The 7,579-nt window shown below is 34.7% G+C and overlaps 1 long non-coding RNA gene across 1 annotated transcript; it reads right to left on the reverse strand.

Moving 5' to 3' along the window:
• Positions 1-1,514: 1,514 nt before the first annotated feature.
• Positions 1,515-3,713, reverse strand: LOC136216493 (uncharacterized). Its single transcript, XR_010683320.1, has 3 exons — positions 3,454-3,713; positions 1,961-2,042; positions 1,515-1,837 (listed from the first exon to the last, which is right to left on the reverse strand). It is a non-coding gene; the product is annotated as an uncharacterized lncRNA (long non-coding RNA).
• Positions 3,714-7,579: the final 3,866 nt, after the last annotated feature.

Here is a 7,579-nt window from a genome sequence, read left to right on the forward strand (position 1 = left end):
CTGTTGTACAATATCAACAATACAATTTTGATTATAAAAATAGAGTAGATTATATCCATGTGTACTTTAAAATCTAACACAAAAATCACTTAATTTTTTATTTATTAACATTATGGCCTCTTAGTAAACGACTTTAAAATAATAATTGATGATTAAAAATAAAAGTATAACATTTAAAATTATTTAAAACCATATTGATTTTTTAAAAAGCATCGTTTTCAAAGATTCTGTATAAGTAATCACTTTTTGATAACCAAATAACATTTAAATGAGTTCAACACCTTTCTAAAAATACATTGATTACCTTTCTAAAAATATATTGATTGACAGTCCTATTATTTGAATTAATTACCAATAAAAATATATTTGTTAATCGTATTATGAGAGGATCCTAATGGTTTTAAGACATATTATCCCCAAATAAAAATATATTTGTTAATAGCGTATTCCGTTTCTTTTTTTCTTTTTTGGAAAACAAAATTTTTGTAAGTTAATTTATATTTCTCTTAACTATTAGTATTATACTAGTTTAACACCCGTGCAATGCACGAATTGTTCTTTACTTTTAATAAATATATATTTTTAATCATAACGTTAAATATTAGCGAATTTTCTTTCAAACAATATTGTATATATAACTTAGAAACTGTAAAAAATTATTATTTGAAAATAAATCTAAAATAATAAAACCAAACAATATTAGTCGAAGATTTGCACATCGCGTGGGTTGAATTTTATGCCTTTTCTTTTTCTTTACTTTTTTGTATTGTTAGTTTTTTTTTTTTTTTTTTTTTTTGCTTTTTTGATACTTGTAGTTGTTGATTTTTTTTGATAATGCTTAGAGTTTGTTTTGAAAATTAGATCCATGTCTAACCATAGACAACGATATTATCTTAAATAGATATAAAAATGTTTAAAGGAAACATTATCTGATACAGTAATTAACACGTTATCTGATACAGTAATTGACACGCAACAAAACATATTGCATGATATAAATATAAGCCTTTAAATAATTAGTAATATTATTAATGCAACCCGAAATTACATTGCAACATTTTAGACCATCTTAGATTCTTCAAAGATCTAAATTTGCATGTGGCGCCACTTGATGTAGCATTTTATTTTAACATTTCTCAAAATTAATAATAAGATGCCCAATTGAGAGTTGGAAAAAGGAATAACCATGTATCATATTGGCCTACATGCCTACATGGACTATATTCCAATTGGTGATTTAAGTTGTAGTTTACACGACACTTTTCCTGAAATTGATTTTATCAATTTGGTTACTACCACATTTCATAGATAATAATGCAAGGAATATAATAATGTCTACATGTAAGTATTTTTCTGCTTGCATACCTCATTTTTTAGATTCCTATCAGCACGATTAATGCATTATATTATTTAAATAAAAGGAAGATGATAATTATAATATACCTTCTCATTAATCTTGTTAAACTCAACTTAGGCTTCATATCCAGATGCCAATTTTAAAAAAGCAAAAGCTTTTGGTCGGTTTGTAAATCTATCATAAACAACACATGCTTCAATTAAACAATTTAGCTCTATGGTATAAAATAACACATGATTTACTATTGGTTAAGTCATCATTAAAAAAATATGACACCATGAACTACGTTTTCAGTAAGTCAACTTCTTAATATATGATCACCTTCAAATCTATGTGGTAAACACCCTTATGGTCACAATGAGCAACAACATCTATAAGAAAGTTTATAGTTTGTAAGCCTCTGCTTATCATTTCTCCTGTAGGAACATCTGATCAGTCTTCTTTTCACTGAGCTCTTATGGGAGAATGGATCTTAATAACCTGAAAAGAATAAATGAAGATGTACAACTTAATAAAAATATTTTTTAAGACTATAAATATTATGGAAAGATCAGATCTTGCATCAAAGTTTTTTTTCTTTCTGTAAGAGCAGTATTGTCATACACAAAGGCCCTCTAAAAGCTGATAATATGGATGCCTTTGAACCGGATTGTTCCCTTTCATGGGAGTAGAGAAGTATCTTGTCCTACAACAAATACCAAAATGTTTTTTTTTTATTTCGAAAAAGAAGGGGATAATGGAAGCATTCAATATCATACACAAATTAGAGAACCTTATTTTGTGACAATTAAAAATACCATTGCACAAAAAAGAGAAATTATGAAACTGTGTAGTATTGCATTGGACATATGAAGAAATCAAATGAACCTAAGCCAATAGATCAACTAAAGCGGTAATGCAAGATCAGAATGACAATTTCTCGGTTGAACAAAATCTAAATCATGCTTGATTCTGCTTACTGTGTTTCGTTCTATCTGCCAACCTTTAGCCTGCCTACATTGCCCTTCCTCTCAAGTTTCAGAATTCTACAAACTGTTAATTTTGGTAAGGACATAGTGTATGTAGAAAACTAATGTTGAGTGCAGTGATAAAATCGGAGACCACCAAAATGGAAAAACTGTTATTGCTATCAATACCATTTTAAATTAAAAATAAATGAACTCAAGGGCCAAATGTGATGCTGTAAGTTTTTACCTCATGTTTCTAGAATCCCTTCTATTACCTTTTAGAATTTGGAGATTAATAAAGAGAAGTTTAAAAGGATTCCAGATCATCCTAAAGATCCCTAACTTATCTTCAATAACAATACATCACATCATTTAGTTTTAATCACATTAAACACTTTTCATGTTTCATTTATCAATTAAAAATGTAAAAATCATATTTTGAAATACAAAAAATATCATTTCAGAAGCATGTTTTTTTAACTCAATTAGATATGCACAACTATTTGTAAACAAAAATATAATATTCTAAAAAAATGGTTAATGATCCTCATTTAGTAATCAAAAGAAGCATTTGACCATAGTTATCAGTTAAAAATTATTGTTTGGCTTAAATTAGTTCTTGAAATTCAGTTATGAAGAGAATTATTTTCAATTATAGAATCATGGGCTTGAACTGATAAGTGAATTATATTTGATTGTTTGGCTTGAACTGATAATTTCACATTTGCTTTGGAATTGATAAACGATTTTGCAAGAAATTAGTTAAGGCTTATTTCCGTGCATAACTGGTTAGAATTTTTTTTTCGAGATAAAGAAGCAAGAAATTGCATAAAAGATTAACTCTAAGGAAAAAGTTATCTGAATCATGTTGTGCGAACTGTAAATTTTAGAAAAACGGTGGCACATATTGGAGCACCTATTGTGTTCCTCTTGAGAACAATCTGAAGAAGCAGAATTATTGAATTGGTGAAATTGAAATACAAATTGAATGAAAACAGGAAAAGATACGAATGAGAAGGACAATAGGCAAAGGAAAATAGGAAATCAGAACAAATTATTACCTACATGCATGTGGTAAAATACAAATCATACGGACAACAGCCAAAGAAAACCAAAAATCTTAACAAAGCATATATATGAACGAAGTACCTTTTATTGCTGGAAATTTCCCCAAATAGATTGCTGCTTTTGTCAAAGCAAATCTCCATTTCTCCAACTTGTCTACGCTAGTGCACTGGGGATGAAGTTTTTAAAAATGGGAAATGGCGTTTGGAAAAAACTGGAACAGTTGAAATGAGAAAGCGTAAAATAAACTGTAATTAGCAGTTTTAGAGAAAATAATTAAATCTAAACAAAACAAAAAGGTATACTAGTCAAAATTAACAAATTGAGAAAAAAACTAAATAAATCAACAGTTAAAGAATAAGGAAATGTACAAATTTAGTATATTGTATAGATAGATATATTACTCTTTCTTATTCTTTATATATATCCTTTTAACTTTTTTCTAAAGTTCAACAAAATATTAATTATATTATTAAAATGATTAATTTATCTTTCATATTTCTCTTTTAAAACTCTATATTTATATTTCATGAATATAATACACCATGTGCATTGCATTATTTGGCACTTTAACTTTAACTTTTGAACTTTTCATATCCATAGATACTAAGTCTATAAAATAAATAGATATAAATGACGGTTGTACAACATTAACAATTAATACAATTTTAATTATAAAAATAGAATAGATTATATCCATGTTTACTTAACGGTTGTCTTTATTAACATCATGATCACACACAACTTTAAAATCTAACAATAAAAATTACTTAACCGTTTGATTTATTAGCATTATGGCCTCTTAGTAAACGATCTTAAAATAATCATTAATGATTAAAAATAAAAGTCTAACATTTAAAATTATTTAAAATTGATACAGATAGGTTTTATCTGAAATAGTGACGTGTTAGTTTTAATCGTAAACTAACAAAGATTAACAACTTCTCTAGCTAACTAGAAGGAGTGGATCCCAAATTCATGGACTAAATCCATAGGAATAATAAAATCCCCATTGTTGAAGGATAAACCTTAACAAAGCTTCTTGAAGAAGAATTATATTTTGATTGATAAAAAGTTGAAGACAATTACAAGAAAGAGATGAATTTATATCATCTAAAACCTAATTGGCAAATTACATAAAAGGCTAACCTAACATAAATAGCTAAAGAGTAAGGTTAGGGATAAAATGGGGTAATAATAAAGGGGTGGCATGGATGGTAAATAGGGAGTGGCATGGATTGTAGATAAGGAGTGGCATGATTGTAAATAAGGAGGAGCTGGAGTAAGGAGCAAGTTCCTGAAAAGTGAAAGTACTCGAGGCGTGCCCAGAAGTACGCGGGACGTACTTTGGCTGATGAGCCCTTCTCTGGATCAGTAGCCCTTCTACTCGAGGCGTGCCCAGAAGTACGCGGGACGTACTTTGGCTGATGAGCCCTTCTCTAGATCAGTAGCCCTTATACTCGAGGCGTGCCCAGAAGTACGCGGGGCGTACTTTGGCTGATGAACTTTTCTCTGGATCAAACCCTCAAGTACGCAGGACGTGTTCTCTTCCACGCGGAGCGTGCCCAATCCAAGCCTCGCATAGGTGACCTTCCAGACCTTCGCCGGATCAATCTCAAATACACGCGGGGCGTGTCTGAGCAGATGTGTTGTATTGTTTGGGCCTCTTTACTCGCTTGTTGCTCGAACTTGGTTCTTCCTCCGACTTCCCTCGCTCGGACTCGATCCTAGGGAAAGATGCCCCTCATCATTCACTCTCTCTTAAAAAGAACTTGACCCCAAGTTGCTTGCTATATATTGGTGAGACGTGTTCAATGTGAATGAACCCAAGCCCTCAAATCAGAGCCGATCGTTTTCCTTGAACGGAGACTTCTTTCGACAATGATTCAACCGAGTTATTCACAAGCCTCAAAGGAACGTCCTGAAGCCGAGACAATGGAGATGAAGCTCCAATATGCCGAGAAGATGAGAAGGGGGTTGGAAAACCTCAAAGCCATGGTGACAAGGCATCATGAGAGTTGGAAGGAGGAATTTCGGGTAGTCAATGAGCTAACGAGGAAGCTTACCGAATCCGTAAAGAGCCTCAAGCAAGAATGCCGAAATAACTCCCAACCCGCCCTAGAAGTTCCTCTTGAAGATCCATCACCAATCTTTTATCCTTTACACATTGAAGAGGTAAATCCTAAACTTCCAATTTCTTATATTGAAGTTGTGGATGGTCCTATTGCTAGGAAGAGATTGGATGTTTGTGATATTGTTTATGATGTTGAGGTGGATTTAGATTCTCATTGTGGATTTGTTGATAATGATGTTGTGAATGAGAATGTGAGTTCATGTATGGGTGAGGCGGAAGGAGTGTTTGTAGGTGAGAATGTTGGGAAAGCCCATGTAGCAAGTGATGCTCCCCATGTGTTTGATAAAATACCCCTTAGGCATAACTTTACTTGTGTGTGTGAGGAAAGTGGGGGTATTATCCTTGAGGAAGGGGAAAGTGACCTTGGGTTTATTAATCTCTTTGAGGTGCATAGAGATGCAATTAGCTTATGTGTGGAGGTTGATGAGTATGGAGATGGGAGAGATGTTGGTGGTTCTACCATATTGGGTTGTAGTATGTCTTTTGAGTCGGACGGCTTGGCACGTGAATTAGTCGGTTCGAATTGTGAAGAGGAGTGTGAGGAAACGAGAGGTCGTGGGAGAAGACGGATCGTGGATGAAGATGGAAATGAATTTGAGTATGTCCATAAAGAAGATGAGTTAGAAGAGGAGATTGATGAAGAGGAGAACCAATCCAAGAATGAGCTAGAAAGAAATGTTGAACATGACTATTGTGAAGGCGAATTCGAGGATGAGGTTGAAGAGAGAGAGCACACTTCCGAAGATGAAATATGTGAAGATGGTGAACTTTGTCATAGTGCATATGAGTTTGATTATGATGAAGATGGTAGAGTTTACCATGGGGAGGATGAACGTCGACGCATTGAGTGGAACCAATATGGGGCCGCTTATGAGGAAGACGAAGATGGGGTCTACTATGATGAGAATGGGCGTCGGTTTGTTGAGTGGGATCGACATGGGGCTCCCTATGAAGATAATGAAGGTAGATTCCATTGTGATGATGAGTTGGAGGATGTTGAACGGTCCTATAACGAAGATATCTATGAGTATGGTGGAGGTAGGTTCCATCATGATGATGAGTTGGGGAATGTAGAGTGGAGCCGAAGAGAAGAAGCCTATGATGAGGAAGATCGGTTCCGAGATGACTATGAGATGGGAAATGTAGAGTGGAGCCGAAATGAAAATGCTTACAATGAAGAAGAAGATCGGTTCCAAGTTGAGGATGAGTCGAGAAGTGTTGAGTGGAGCCAAGATGAAGACACTTATGAAGTTGATGATGATGGCGATGAGCACAATGTGTATTTGGTGACTAGGGTGCCAATGCCTAGTGAAGAAGAGCCTAGCCAACGTCATCGATTATTTAGAACTCGATGCTTAGTTCGTGGGAAGAAGTGTGAGATGGTGATCGACGGAGGAAGCCAGGTGAATATCATTAGTCGGTTCGCCATGAGCAAGTTTGGGTTGGTTCCCGAGCCACATCCTAGACCTTACCGCCTTGGTTGGGTCAATGAGGTGGAAAAGCTTCAAGTTACTCATTGGTGTAAAGTTCCTTTCACTATTGGAGCTTATGGGGATGAAGCTATGTGTGATGTTGTAGAGATGGGTGCTTGTGATGTGCTACTTGGTAGGCCATGGCAATTTGATTGTGATGCCTCACATGCGGGAAGAAGCAACACCTACACCATACGCAAAGGCAGAATCCGATATGTCCTTACACCTTTGAAGAGTTCTCCTAGTAAGAAAACTGAGACCACTTTAGGAGATTGTCCAACTCGGGAGTTGAATGTGAATGGGTGCATTGGTGGAACGGGTGAGACATTGAGTCATCTTGATTTGGGTTCCATGGCTGAAATAGCTAGCCACTCTCCTAATGAAGTCAAATCCCAAGAGGGGAATGAAGTTGAGACGGGGAGTAGCAAAGTTGGAAGTGGGGAAGTAGAGCCGATGCACAAGGGTGACAAGCACGTGTCTTTCAACGAGCCACCTATAGGGCTTCCTAAAGGGCTGCCACCTTTGAGGAAACTACCACGAGACATAGCATGGGATCCGGGAGATAGTGCACCTAGCTCTACATATGGTGAGTTGAGCTCTAGAG

Source organism: Euphorbia lathyris, chromosome 2 (genome assembly GCF_963576675.1).
Source record: "Euphorbia lathyris chromosome 2, ddEupLath1.1, whole genome shotgun sequence".
Classification (NCBI taxonomy): Eukaryota; Viridiplantae; Streptophyta; class Magnoliopsida; order Malpighiales; family Euphorbiaceae; genus Euphorbia; species Euphorbia lathyris.